We start from the raw sequence: 14,818 nt of genomic DNA on the forward strand, positions 1-14,818 counted from the left end.
AAGGACTGATAATGTTGATGTTGGTTGATTGATAAGACAAGTTGACCAGTTTGAATGCTTGGTTGGTTGAATAGTTCATTTGTTAATGCATGATTTGCTAAGTGCAATGTTTAATGTGTCATCTATTTGATGTCTATTTGATGTCTATCTATGTATAAAAGGGACATCTTATTGGTGAAATGAAATAAAAGTGTTTATTTTGGGATTTTTCATGTTTTCCATTTTTTAGGGTTTTTCAAGATTTTTTTATTTTATTTTTTGTGCTTTTTTGGGGACATTTTATGATGTTTTTGGATTATTTTAGGACGTTTTTAATTTTTTTTATAATTATTTCAAGACTTTTTTCAATGTTTTTGGATTTTTTAGGACTATATGTGATTTTTTAGGATTTGATGCAATTTTTTATGATTTTTATGATTTTTGCCCCCAATTTCTAACAAGGCAAGGAATAAGACAATGGATAAATAAGCTTGTTGGAATGTTGGTGGATAGAAGGGAAGACAAAGGCCATTTATTATGGAGATAGAGCAGATTCAATTTTTAAGGATATGATGCAATGGGATAAGGGACTAGATATGAAAATGTAAAGCAATGGCATGGAATGATGGACATGTCAAGAGATTTTTTGAAAGCATGTTTTGCATTTTATGTCCCCAAGTTGAATCAAGATCAAGGGATGAAAAGAGTGTATGGATAGTGATAGGATATGACATGATAAGCAAGGTTAAAAATGGATAAGGGACATAGACTGAAGGTTGTGATAGGCTAAGGGATAGTGACAGAGGTTGCAATAAGCCAAGGAATATGGATAGAAGGTTGTAATTGTTAGACAACTTAGATAACCAAAGGACAACTAAGAGGGGGGATGAATCAGTTGTCACCAGATTATAGAACTTTAAGAATTCAAAACCTTTTTACCGAAACATATAAACTCAATACTGAAATGAATGATATAGAAATTAAACATAAACATAAATCATAGAATAATTACCATCCATCCATAACACATGACACCAAGATTTATACATGGAAAACCTAGTAAAGGGAAAAACCACAGTGGGAAGCCTACCCACAGTCAGATAATACTTATGCAATAAGTATGTAATTACAATATGAGGGGCATGCACATGCAGGAAGGCCAATAGCCTAGAGTGCACTTCTCAACACAAAAGGAGCCTCAGTGACTACAAGATAAATCCAAACTACAATATAGAATGAAGATTGAACTGCAAGTATAACATATCCTATGCTTGAGTACAGTTCTGGTTAAGCTCAATATCAGAGGCCTAAAACCTATTCTACAAACCCAATTCAATCACCAATGATCAACCAAAACTTCTACATATGATTACAACATTATTCGCACACAGATAATCCCATAAACTTGACCTATGATCTACAAAGAGATCTTACATCATATTTATACCAACCCAGGACCTAAACAATTAGGTCGGCCACCTAAAAGATAAAACAATAAATTCACAACATAAACCTGCAATCCAATGATCAACCAAGTTGGCTTAGGCCAAAAACAATGTAAACCAATCATTAAATCCTACCGGTAATGTATCAGAAACATCCTCCAACATGTTACATAAACTAGTCCATAACCTAGATAACATCGGACCCAAAATAGGTCACCATAAACCAAATCCAACACTGTCGATGAATTGAAACATGAACAAGATAACCAACAACATCTCGAAAGCCATCTAGAAGAAGCACCAACACCAATTATCACGTGCATCAAAAGATCTTCAACAAAGTTTTGTCGGTAAAACCCTTATCCGTGACCAAAAGGCTTACTAGAACAAATGATAGCTCCTGAGTCATCAAATCCCAAACCAACTAATCATGATACATATCTGAATAACATGAATGGCATATCCAAATAAATTCCACAAACCAAAGCATACCGGATCATACTAGACCAATATCATAAACCAACCACTCTATCGGAGCCAACCAAAAACTGGTAAACAACTAAAACAATTGGTGTTGCCATCAATGAAAAAACATCAATGCAACACATAATCAATTCCTCAAAATACCAACAATCTCCCCCTTTGGCATTGATGGCAACACCAGATGTGAAAAACATCCAAGTGCCAAGAAATGCCAAACAAGTCTCCCCCTATGGAAGACAACCAACAATCTCTACAAAATGATGTAGCAATTAAGCTTTGAACCAAATTCTTCCTTTGACTGATATTTTGTTAAGCTCTATTTTTCAAATATATCTCTCCCCCTTTGACATCAATGCCAAAGATCTGACATAAATATCAAAGAAAGATCATAAATCCTCTGAATCTTACAATTGACTACTCCCCCTAAGTAGTAGCACCACCACATCAATCTAGAATGATGCAAATGAACATCACTCAGGTCTCTATTGGAGGGGAAACAACCCCTAATCTATCTCTGAAGTACTCAAATGATTCTTTAGGCAAATGTTTAGTGAAGATGTTTGCAATCTACTCTTTAGTGTTCACATAAACTAGTCTGACTTCATTTGCTTCCACCTTCTCCTTCAAAAAGTTATACTTGATAGATATGTGCTTTGTCTTAGAATGAAATATCAGATTCTTCAATATATCAATTGTAGTAGAGTTATCATAGTGAATAACTACCAGTTCATTACAATCCACCTTTATATCCTTCAACATTTGCTTCATCCATAGAACTTGTGTACAGTTAGTAGCAGCAACAACATCCTCAGCTTCAACAGTAGATAAAGAAGTGCATGACTGCTTCTTGCTGATCCATGAAAGAATTTTCTTTCCAAGAAAGAAAGCTCCACCAGATGTTCTCTTTTGGTCATCAACATCTCCAGCCAAATCTGCATTTGTATATGTACATAATGTAAAGTCATCATTTTTAAGATACCACAAACCATATTCAGTTGTTCCCTGCAAATACCTGAAAAATCCTTTTCACTGCACTCTCATGATTTTCTCTAGGCTTTCTCTTATATCTTGATATAATACAAACTACATTCATTATATCCGGTCTAGTCTGAGTCAGATATAACACACCTCTAATCATAGACTTATACCTAGCAGGATTTACCGGTGTAGATGCATCATTCTTTGTCAATTTCTCACTTGTAACCATCAGAGTACTATCCAGTTTAGAATTTTCCATACCAAATTTCTTTAACAGCTCTCTCACATACTTATTTTGACAGATGAAAATATCTTTGTCAGTCTGATTAATCTGCAAACCTAAGAAAAATCTCATCTCCTCAATCATAGACATCTCAAATTTATTCTTCATATTGTTAGAGAATTCCATACACAACTTATCTTCACCCCCAAAAGTGATATCATCAACAAAGACCTCAATAATCAATAGGTCATCATCAGTGATCTTATAATATAAGTTACTATTAGCATTACCTTTAGTGAAATCAAACTTCAAAAGATATTTATCCAGTCTTGCATGCCAAGCTCTAGGGGCTTGTTTCAATCCATATAAAGCTTTCTTTAACTTGCAAACCATGTTTTTGTCATCTAAAAGTGAAAATCCATCAATTTTCTCAATATAAACTTCCTCTTCAAGATCTCCATTAAGAAATTTACACTTAACATCCATCTGATAAACCTTGTAGTTCTTATGTGCAACATAAGCAAGAAATAATCTCACAGCTTCAATCCTAGATACCAGTGCAAAGGTTTCACCATAATCAATTCCTTCCTTCTGAGAATATCCCTTACAAACCAATATAGCTTTATTCCTCACAACTTGTCCACCCTCATTCAATTTTTTTCCTAAAAACCCATTTAGTTCCAATAACATTCTTATTTTTAGACCAGGGAACTAAAGTCCATGTGTTATTCTTTTCTATCTGATCTAATTCTTCTTCCATAGCTTTCATCCAAATTTTATCTTTACAAGCTTCAATTACTGATGTCAGTTCAATTTGAGAAATAAAACATACCTCATTAGCTGCCAACCTTCTTGTCATCACTCCTTTTCTTTTGTCTCCAATGATCTGATCTTCTGAATGATTCAACCTTACATACCTAGGAGTCTTTTGATTTTCTATTCCTCTATCCTGATCTTCAGTTACTGTTGAATTTTCTGATACTACTGGAGTAACTGGTTTGACATTTTGTTCTGGTGTAGGCGCTACCATTTTATTTATGATCATTTCCACTACCAGTTCTCTCTCATATGTTCTAATTTGACTTTTGTTCTACTCATCCACTTTGACATTCGTGCTCTCCATAATTCCCTGCAATCTTTTGTTATAACATCTATATGTTTTTCTTTCATTAGAATAACCAAGAAATATTCCTTCATCACATCTAGGATCAAACTTTCCAATGGAATCATCTATTTTGATATAGTATTTACTACAAAATATTCTGAAATACTTAACTGTCGGTGTATGACAAAACCATAACTTATAAGGTGTCTTACCGGTATCTCCTTTCATATGAACATTGTTGAATATGTATACCATCATTCTTATAGCTTCTCTCCAGTAGACATGAGGCATATTAACTTCCATCATCATGGTTCTAGTTGCATCCAAGATAGGTTTGTTCTTCCTTTCCACAACTCTATTCTGTTGAGGTGTCTGGGGTGCAGACAATTGTCTCCTTATCACATTCTTCTCACAATAACTGTTAAATTCATCATATGTGAATTCTCCACCCCGATCTAAACAAAAAAATTTAATCTTGAATCTTATCTTTGTCTCAAATTTAGCTTTAAATATTTTAAACTTTGCAAATGCTTCAGACTTCTCCCTTAAAAAAGTAACCCACATCATTTTAGAATAGTCATCAGTGATTAGCATGAAATAACTATCACCCTTAAAACTTTTGATTCTAGCAGGACCACACAAATTAGTATAAATAAGATCAAGAACATCATTAGATTTGTCTTGTATGCTCTTAAAATAAGTTCTAATTTGCTTTCCCATTTGACATTCCTTACATACCGGATTATAGGACTTTACAATTTTAGGTATATCTCTAACTGCTTTAGTATAACCGATCTTCACAATGCAATAAAAATTTACATGACACAACCTCTTATGCCATAGCTGACTCTCATCGATTTGAGTAATCAAACATGTCTTCTCACTGGAGTTCAAATGAAAGATATTACCTTGAGTTTGTGTACCGGTTGTAATTTCCAATCCAGATCTAATGATAATCTTGCATTTTCCATCCTTGAACTGTAACTAAAATCCCTTATCCACCAACTGTCCTACACTCAAAAGATTATGCCTTAAACCTTCAACATAATAAACATTATCAATGTTATTCTTACCATCCAATGATAGTGTTCCTCTTTCCTTGATCATGCATGATTTGTCATCTCCAAATGTAACCAAACCACCTTCAAATTATTACATAGATAAGAACTTCCTTTTATCTCCAGTCATATGATGTGAACATCCACTGTCAATTACCCATTCATCCTTGTCTTCAATTTTAGCAGCAAGGGCCTTCTCTTTAGGTACTAGATCATCTTCCTTAATAGCCAAAAATACCAATTCTTTTCCATTGTTGGATCGACTAGTTGAATCTTGTGTCTGTTCATCACTAGAATCAGTCACACCTTCCTCATCTGCATAGTAACATGGTTTGTCTTTGTTTTTCTTGTACTTATGCTTGTTCTGATAATCATGGTTAGGCCTAAAAGATCTTCTATCTCTTTCTTCAAATCTTGAATTCCTTTTAGGACATCTAGATACAAAATGACCTATCTTATTACATGAAAAGAATTTAAAAGATGATTTTCCTTCATACTTACTTCCTATCAGTCCTTTAGGTACTCTTCTAGAAAATAAGGATTCAATTTGCTCAAACTCTTCATCTTCATTCTTCATATCCTCTAGTTCCTTCACATATAAATATTTCCAATCACTCTTATCAGTAGATGGCGTAGATGCATGAAAAGAAAGTTTAGATTTAATAGCTCCAGAAGGTCCAAATTCCTCAAGCTAAAAAGTAGATAGCATCCCAACCAAGGTATCCCTATTATTTGAGGTATTTGCCATAGTTCTCAGCTCATTAATTGTAGTAGCCTTCATCTTATAATCCGATGGAAAAGCTCTTAGTACTTCAGAAACTATTTCATCTTCGCTCAGAGATCCACCACAATATTGAATTCTAAAAATAATCTCATTAACTCTCTCCATAAAAGCAGTAATCCTTTCATCTTCTTCCATCTTCAAGTTCTCATACCTTACCCGGTTAATAAGATAACCAGTGAACAACTGAGAGGGGGGGGGTGAATCAGTTGTTAATAGATTATAAATTTTAATCCACAATACAAACTTAAACAAATCAAGTACCGGTAAACATATACAGATGCCAATACGAACATATATCGATAAACAATACAACTTAATAATAAACCAGATAATCAATACAAAACAACCATACCACATAACACCATGATTTGTACGTGGAAAACCCGAAAAGGGAAAAACCACGGTGGGAAGCCTACCCATAGTTAGATGTGATGAATACTAAGAGGGGGGGTGAATTAGTATACCAAAAAGTACTGAACTCAAATACTTAAACAATTTAGCAATAAACTGGTATAACAGTTTTACTAACAAACCAGTTAACACAAATGCAAACCAAACAGCAAATAAGGCATTCACCCATAGAAGCATAATCACCATAGCACAAGACATTTTGACGTGGAAACCCAAATGGGAAAAACCATGGTGAGATGAAGCTCACAAGTAACTATCTGCAGAATAGTAACCAGACCAGTTAAGGTCAGACTGGTTAAGGTCATACAATGTTCTTCACCAGAATAGATCCTGTTAGGAATCTCAATCTCTGTTAGGAGATAAGTCCAATTAAAGACTACCTTATGAGAGGATTTCAGATCCACGGTTGTGAACCACCTTGTTAGAGGATTTACAAAGGCTTTTCTAGGCCTACCCGTTTAAGGGTTTCAGACTTGTCGAAGATGTGAGTAATCAACAAGTGAATGATCTAGCAAATAGCATAGTCATCTTAATTAGATCCATGATAGCTCATTGCTAATGCATTTTAGCATTACTTCAGTCTTCAAAATATCCACACTCTGTTACTTCACACAGACTTTCTCTTCTCTCCTATGATCACTCATACAAAAACTCATGCAATATTAAAAACCCTAACCACTCCTAAAACCCTAGACATGATGTCCTTAAAAAGGAATCTAATTTCATGTCGGTCCAATATGATTACATTGCAATTTCCTAGGTTCAGTCTATCCAGACACATTTGGTAACACGACACAAAATCACTGCCAAAGTGTCAGTGGATGGTAACTCATCACAAAAATAATACCAGTTGGTAACTCATCATAGAGTAATACCAATTCATACATTTACCTATTACTGGTTCACATTTTATCAATTACCGATTTGACAAAATCAAGACTGGGAAAATGATAACAACCACATTGTTTCTTCGTACTACTTTGGGATCCTCAAACTGCTTGAGGTCTTCATACCACTTGGGTCTCCATACTGCTTGAGATTGGTAAACACTTTATGCATAACACCGATAGCCTAAAGACTATAATACATAGTATTGGTTTGGAACACATACTGGTTGAGAATAAGTTATACATACAAAAAGTGATCTCAAAGCAAGTGTGTGTCCATCAATGACAATCAAAACATAATCATCAAAAATGCCAACAATCTCCCCTTTTGGCATTGATGGCAACACTTAGGAAAAATTTTGACATCTAAGTGTTTTACAACAAAAATATGCCATAATCAAAATTACTCCCCCTAAGCATATACACTACCCTTTTTGTAGAGAATACAATCTATACTACTCCCTTACAGAGATAAACATGAAAGTATACATAACATGCATCAAAATTTTAAATACATAATACTACTCCCCCTTTGCCAACAATGACAAAGTATAGCTGAATAACCCCTATTTCCATTATCGTTAAATTCATAAGAGTTTATGACAATAAAGAGTGAAACTTGTCAAAAACTAATTTAAAGTCATGCATAAATGTCTTCATGGATACAGACCATGACTCAAGCAATTAGGTAGCAACCTCACTTTCCGTTTGCATCTAGAAAACTTGTTCCTCCATGGAATCCAAGGTACTCATCTCTTGAGTGACCATTAAGGCATCCAAATTGAGATAGCATTTCTAAAGTATTTGTAGTCTTGGTAGTAGAACCAGTTGAAGTTCCTACAAATCTTTGGTCCAGTTGCTAATCTCTAACTCTATTCTAGCAGACTGGAGTTGAAATCGGTGAACGGTTTGCCCATATATGGTGAAGGAATCATAGGGAATCTTGAAGGTGCTTATGTATGTCTGCAAATCAGTTTGCAGTTTGTCTTTCTGAGAAAGCACATCATCACATAATAGATGGGGTTGGCAAATCTTATTGAGCAGAAATTTCCCCTCATCCATGGTATCTCTTGTGTCTTTATGTTCTTTATGTAGTTCAAATTGGAGCTCATTTAACTTCTTCACCAAGGTAGTGTTCAGAGCCTTTTGATGCTTCTTTTGTGCACTGGCTTTAGCAACATCTTCCAGACATTGCACTTGGTCCTTTACAGCTGTGCATAGGAGCTTCAATTGAGCTAGAGAGGAAACAATACTTGGGAAATTGGTACCAAGAATCAAACTGGTGAGAGTTTCCACCGCAGTTTGAATCACATCTTTGTCCTTTTTCCTCCTTAGTGCTTCCAGTCGCTCTTGAACAAGCTTAATGCTTTGCAATAACTTCATTTCATTTGCAGATTGGAGGCCAATGGGACTAGTAACGTCAGTCGGTTTGGCTTGACTACCGGTTGTTGTTGGGGTCTCCAATTGGGCACTCTTTGCTGCTTCCTCCTTGTCCTTGTCTTTTTGCTTGTCTTCTTCTGCCTTTTTTTGCTCCTCAAATTATTTCTTTCTTTTCTCTTCTTCCTTCTTTATTTCTTCTTCTTTCCACTTCTCTTCTTCTTTCCTCTCCTCTTCCTTCTTCTTCCTCTCCTCTTCCTATTTCTTGTCTTCTTCCTTCTTCTTCTTCTCCTCTTCTGGTTTCTTCTCTTCTTCCTTCTTCTTCTTCTCCTCTTCCTGTTTTCTCTTCTCCTCTTCTTTTCTCTTCTCCTCTTCATTTCTCTTATTTTCCTCTTTTCTCTTCTCCTCTTCATTTCTCTTCTCCTCTTCTTTTCTCTTCTCCTCTTCATTTCTCTTATTTTCCTCTTTTCTCTTCTCCTCTTCATTTCTCTTCTCCTCTTCCTTTTGCTTCTTCTCTTCTTCTGACTGTTTCCTCTTCTCTTCCTCCTTTATTTTTTCCTCATCCTATTTCTCCTATCCTGCCATTTCTACTGGTGTATCCAGAGTAATATTTTCACCATTCAAGGCATCAACATCAATAGGATCGATTTGATCAGTGACTAATTCTCCTTCACTGTCATACACCTCATCCAGTTTATTGGTTTCTGGTTCTTTCTCATCTTTCCTATTGGCTTTGGATAGTTGGTGCAATCTTAGAGTTGCCTTGGCATGAGAGTGGGTATCTTTCACCACCTCAGGGACTTTCCCTTCTAGCAACAAGAGTCTCCTTCTTCACATAAAGAAGAGGCCTTTATATTTTTCCATAACTTCATAAAGTTCAGAATTAGACACATCAGGAAAGTATTGTGCAAACACTTCCTCTCTTATTTCCTATTCCTTCTCTATGGCAGTGCACCATTTATTATCTAAAGAATTATACATAGAATCAGGTACCTCAGATCTAATTTCTGATGGCAATCGGTCATTAATACATAGATATTGAATGACTTCCTGTTCTACTTCCTCTTTCTCATTGTCATTGAAATCATCAAAATATTCTTTCAAATCACTAATAAATTTTCTTCTAACATTCTTGATAGTCCTTTGACAATGTGACAAAGGTTTATAAGAGGAAATATCAACATTTACCAGTGCTGATGTTGCCAGTTCATTGCTAGTTGTCTTTGTCTTCTTCCTCATTTGCCTAGTCTTCTTAGGCCGTTCTTTAGATATAGTGTCCTCTGAGTCCGGTCTATTTCCTTTTGTCTTCCTCTTCCTCTCAAATACCTTGGCGGGTGCAACTTCCAGTTTCTTCTTTGTTGGTGACCACTTGGTCACTTTAGGACTAGCTGAAGTAACCAGTGTCGATACAGATGGTACTGCCTTTCCTTTCTTCACAAAGGGATCCTCAACTAGTGTAACCCTTTCCAGATAGGTTCTGATTCTCTTAATTTTAGGATCAAGCGATGAGGCAAGTAGGGTAGAAGACCACTAAATATCTCCAACTCCTGAAAAATAGCCTTGGAAGTAGAAAAACAATCCTACCAATAGTTGTCCAAATTTAAATCTCAAGGCATTGTCCTATTTGATTGACTTCAAGTTCACCAAAAGTTTCCTTTACATACAGGTGCATAAATCAAACGAGGCATCTTCCATGATCATGTTGTAGCTAGCATTTACCGCTGCAACAGAGACAGAGTTGATCCTGCTAGCATAGAATGTCCAGTAACCTATAACCATGCAAGCATACTTGACCAGATCATCCTTGATGGTATTGATGGTCAATCCCCGTTGGTCACTCATAGAACCAGTGAGCTTGGTCATTTTGGTCTTGCTGATCTTCCTTAGGGCTGGCACTTCACCGACATTACAGAAACTGGTGACGACATGAATTTCTTCCAGTGCAATGTCATGTGTCTGCTCCAAATACATTTTGTCATCATGCACTTTACTTAGAATGATGCAGATGTGATCATCTATGAATTCTTCAAGGAAATACGCATTGTGAAGCTTCTTCTTTTTCAATATGCTGAATTCCAGTTTGATCTTTTTGTCCTTCCCACAAAAAAACTCAACTGAGAATGGATCACTAGAGATCCTAGGTCTTCAATTTTATAGTCAATGTAATCCAAAATACCTTCCTCAACTATAACACCAGTAGGTATTTGGGATAGTGCATTATATTTTGCCTTCCGTTGGATGAAATCTACTGAATCAGTGGGTGCACTAGAACTAGAGTGCGATGCAGAAGCCATGATAAACAAAGAAACTCAAAAAATACCTTCACAAGTCATGATTTAGGGCTTGTAAATTCCACTTTTCCGCACACTACTTTGGTTACTGAATTACCGCTTTGAATTCTAAACTTGACCGATTGATGTTATCTTCAGATTCTTCTTCAAGGATTTGAAATCTCTTTGATTTGCAAGACAAATCGCCTTTTGTCACTCTGCACTTGAAAACTTCTTCACTCGAAAATTGATAAGTGAAAATGACTTGAAAATCCCTTTTAAATGAATTCTCCACCTACCATAATAAATGCTCCACCATTAGGGCGTAAACCCTAATTTGCCTTTTACCATTTCCAGTCTTCTGCCAATTGACAGGTATCACATATCAGTTAAGGTCTTTTACTGGTGTAAACTGGGGGTTTGAAATATTTTACTAATTTGTTTCCCCCTAAGCTTTTCTGAAGCTTAGTTTTCTGGTTCAGCGACTTCCACACTAGGTGTAGAAACTAGTTCCTCTTGTAACACTTCTTCGGGCTTCTTTTTCCACGCTTTCTTCATATCCACTTGAATAGTTTCAACATCAATCTTTCCTTCCAGAGTGATCGGTATATCATCCAATATATTCTTTCTCATCCTACAGAATCTTGTTGTATGACCTGGTCTGTTGCAATGATAGCAAACCATTCCAGGTGCTCTCCAAGGTCCAATATTCATGTTTCCATTCTTCCTTCTGCATGTTGTAGCAGTGTGACCACTACCATGACAAATCAAATAGGTTGCCCTCCATCTGGTTGCCACTTGATAGCCACCGCTACCTAACTGATGATTATAGGTATTAAACCAGTTTGGATTCCGGTTCCCAGAGGGTTCAGGAAAAACTCCTTGACTCCTTTGAGGATACCTTCTGGTGTTGTGCATGACAGACTTGCATTCAAATGCTCTATGCCCAAACTTATTGCATGCATAATAGTTACCATTGAATCTATTGGACCTAGGCTTATCATTTAGAAAGTAAGGAAAGTTATTGTAAGCCTTATTTCTACATACATTAGTAGTATGTCCTTCCTTGAGACAATTAAAGCAAACAGGTTTGAACTTTTTCTTACCTTTATCCTTTGATGTCGATTGCTTCTTTGATGCTCCATCTTTTGTTCCAAAGGTCTCACCTTCCTCATATTCAGAGAAACCAAGTCCATTAGTATTCTTTACCAATTTAGCTGATTCAAGCTTTTGTTCAATCTTAACAGTGCTCTTATTGAATTTGGCAAGTATTTCCTTTGACTCAGTGAGTTCTTTGGAAATAGTAGCATTCGATTCCTTCAAGGTTGCATTCTTAGAGATAGCCATGTTTAGTTCACCTTGCATTTCTTCTTTTTCCACTTTACTCTCTTGGAGATGAGCGGTAAGTGCACTGATTTCTTCCGTCAACTTGGAGATCTCATGATATTTGTCTTTTACCAGATCTTCAGCTTTCATCTAGTTCTCAAGCTCTTGACATATCCTGATAGTCATTCCTTTAAGTTCCCTTCTTAGGTTAGCATTAGACTCATTCAGTTTTTCAACTTCTTCAACTAGGGCTTCCATGTCTGCTTCATCAGAGGAACTATTTTTAGTTAGCTCCATCCATTTCTCTGCATGCGCTCTTCTTTTTGCCATAGAGGCCTTATACTTGACTTTGAGTTCATCATAGGTTTTCTCAATCTAAGTGAAACAATGAGTAAGTTCCCTCATAGTGTATTCCCCCATATCTCCTTTCAAGTGGTTAAACTTATAGAAAGGTTGGCTCTAATACCAATTGATGAATACTAAGAGGGGGGGTGAATTAGTATACCAAAAAATATTGAACTCAAATACTTAAACAGTTTAGCAGTAAACCGGTATAACAGTTTTACTAACAAACCAGTTAACACAAATGAAAACCAAACAACAAATAAGGAATTCACCCACAGAAGCATAATCACCATAACACAAGATATTTTGACGTGGAAATCCAAATGGTAAAAACCACGGTGAGATGAAACTCACAAGTAACTATCTACAGAATAGTAACCAGACCGGTTAAGGTCAGACCTGTTAAGGTCATACAATGTTCTTCACCAGAACAGATCCTGTTAGGAATCTCAATCTCTGTTAGGAGATAAGTCCGATTAAAGACTACCTTGTGAGAGGATTTTAGATCCACAGTTGTGAACCAGCTTGTTAGAGGATTTACAAAGGCTTTTCTGGTCCTACTCGGTTAAGGGTTTTAGACTTGTCGAAGATGTGAGTAATCAACAAGTGAATGATCTAGAAAATAGCATAGTCAGCTTGATTAGATCCATGATAGCTCATTGCTAATGCATTTCAGCATTACTTCAGTCTTCAAAATCTCCACACTCTGTTACTTCACACAGACTTGCTCTTCTCTCCTATGATCACTCATACAAAAACTCATGCAATATTAAAAACCCTAACCACTCCTAAAACCCTAGACATGATGTCCTTAAAAAGGAATCTGATTTCATGTCGGTCCAATAGGATTACATTGCAAGTTCCTAGGTTCAGTCTATCCAGACACATTTGGTAACACGACACAAAATCACCACCAAAGTGTCGGTGGATGGTAACTCATCACAAAAATACTACTGGTTGGTAACTCATCATAGAGTAATACCAATTCATACATTTACCTATTATCGGTTCACATTTTACCGATTACTGGTTTGACAAAATGAAGACTGGGAAAATGATAACAACCACATTATTTCTTTGTACTTCTTTGGGATCCTCGAACCGCTTGAGGTCTTCATACTGCTTGGGTCTTCATACTGTTTGAGATCGGCAAACACTTTCTGCATAACACCGATATCCTAAAGACTATAATACATAGTACCGATTTGGAACACATTCTAGTTGAGCATAACTTATACATACAAAAAGTGATCTCAAAGCAAGTGTGTGTCCATCAATGACAATCATCCAATAGAGCGATCTTCTAAAAATAGCATCTACCATGCCTTATTATAGTCCAGATTAATCTCAATGTCAGAGGACTAAATCCTCTTCTGAATCCAATTCATCCACCAATGATTGACTAACTCCTCTGCCTGAATGATATTGCAATATTCGCACATTATATTCTTTTACCATGACCTTTCCAATAACCATGATACTTTACAAAGAGTTTCTACCTCTTATTTATACAAACCCTAAGGCCTAAACCGATTAGGTCAACCACTTAAAGATATTACAATAAGATCATTACATAATTCTATATTACAATGATATGCCATGTCAACTTAAGACCAAAACAATAATAACAAATCCATAAATCATCTTTAGTCATCCTGATAGTATACAGAGTACATGTTATCATGATATCGGTCCATAACTTAGATAGGTACTGGACCTATTCTGGGTCCACCATGCCAAAGAAATATCTTCAATCAGTTGAAGTGCAATCAAAGAACATCTTCAACATTCTAAAATCCATCAAGAAGTTGCACCAACACCACCTATGCATCCGGTCATGATTCCTTAATGAAAGCTCTCTCGGTAAAGCCTTAAACCAGTGCCAGTAAAGGTTTACCAGAGTGTATGATAGCATCTGATTACCAAGCCAATACCAACTGACCAAAACATGCTCATGGAGTATAGAACACATGAAATCAAATATACTTCACTGATCCAAATATCCCAGAAGTGTCCAATAGATGGTCTCTTCTACTGATAACACTAGATCTTCTAATGGTAACCAAAACTTGTCTACCGGTAACCAACCATAATAGCTAGTGTTGATATCAATGACAAAACATCAATGCAACACATAATAAATTCAT

The sequence above is a fragment of the Cryptomeria japonica genome, chromosome 1 (assembly GCF_030272615.1).
Source record: "Cryptomeria japonica chromosome 1, Sugi_1.0, whole genome shotgun sequence".
Taxonomy (NCBI): Eukaryota; Viridiplantae; Streptophyta; class Pinopsida; order Cupressales; family Cupressaceae; genus Cryptomeria; species Cryptomeria japonica.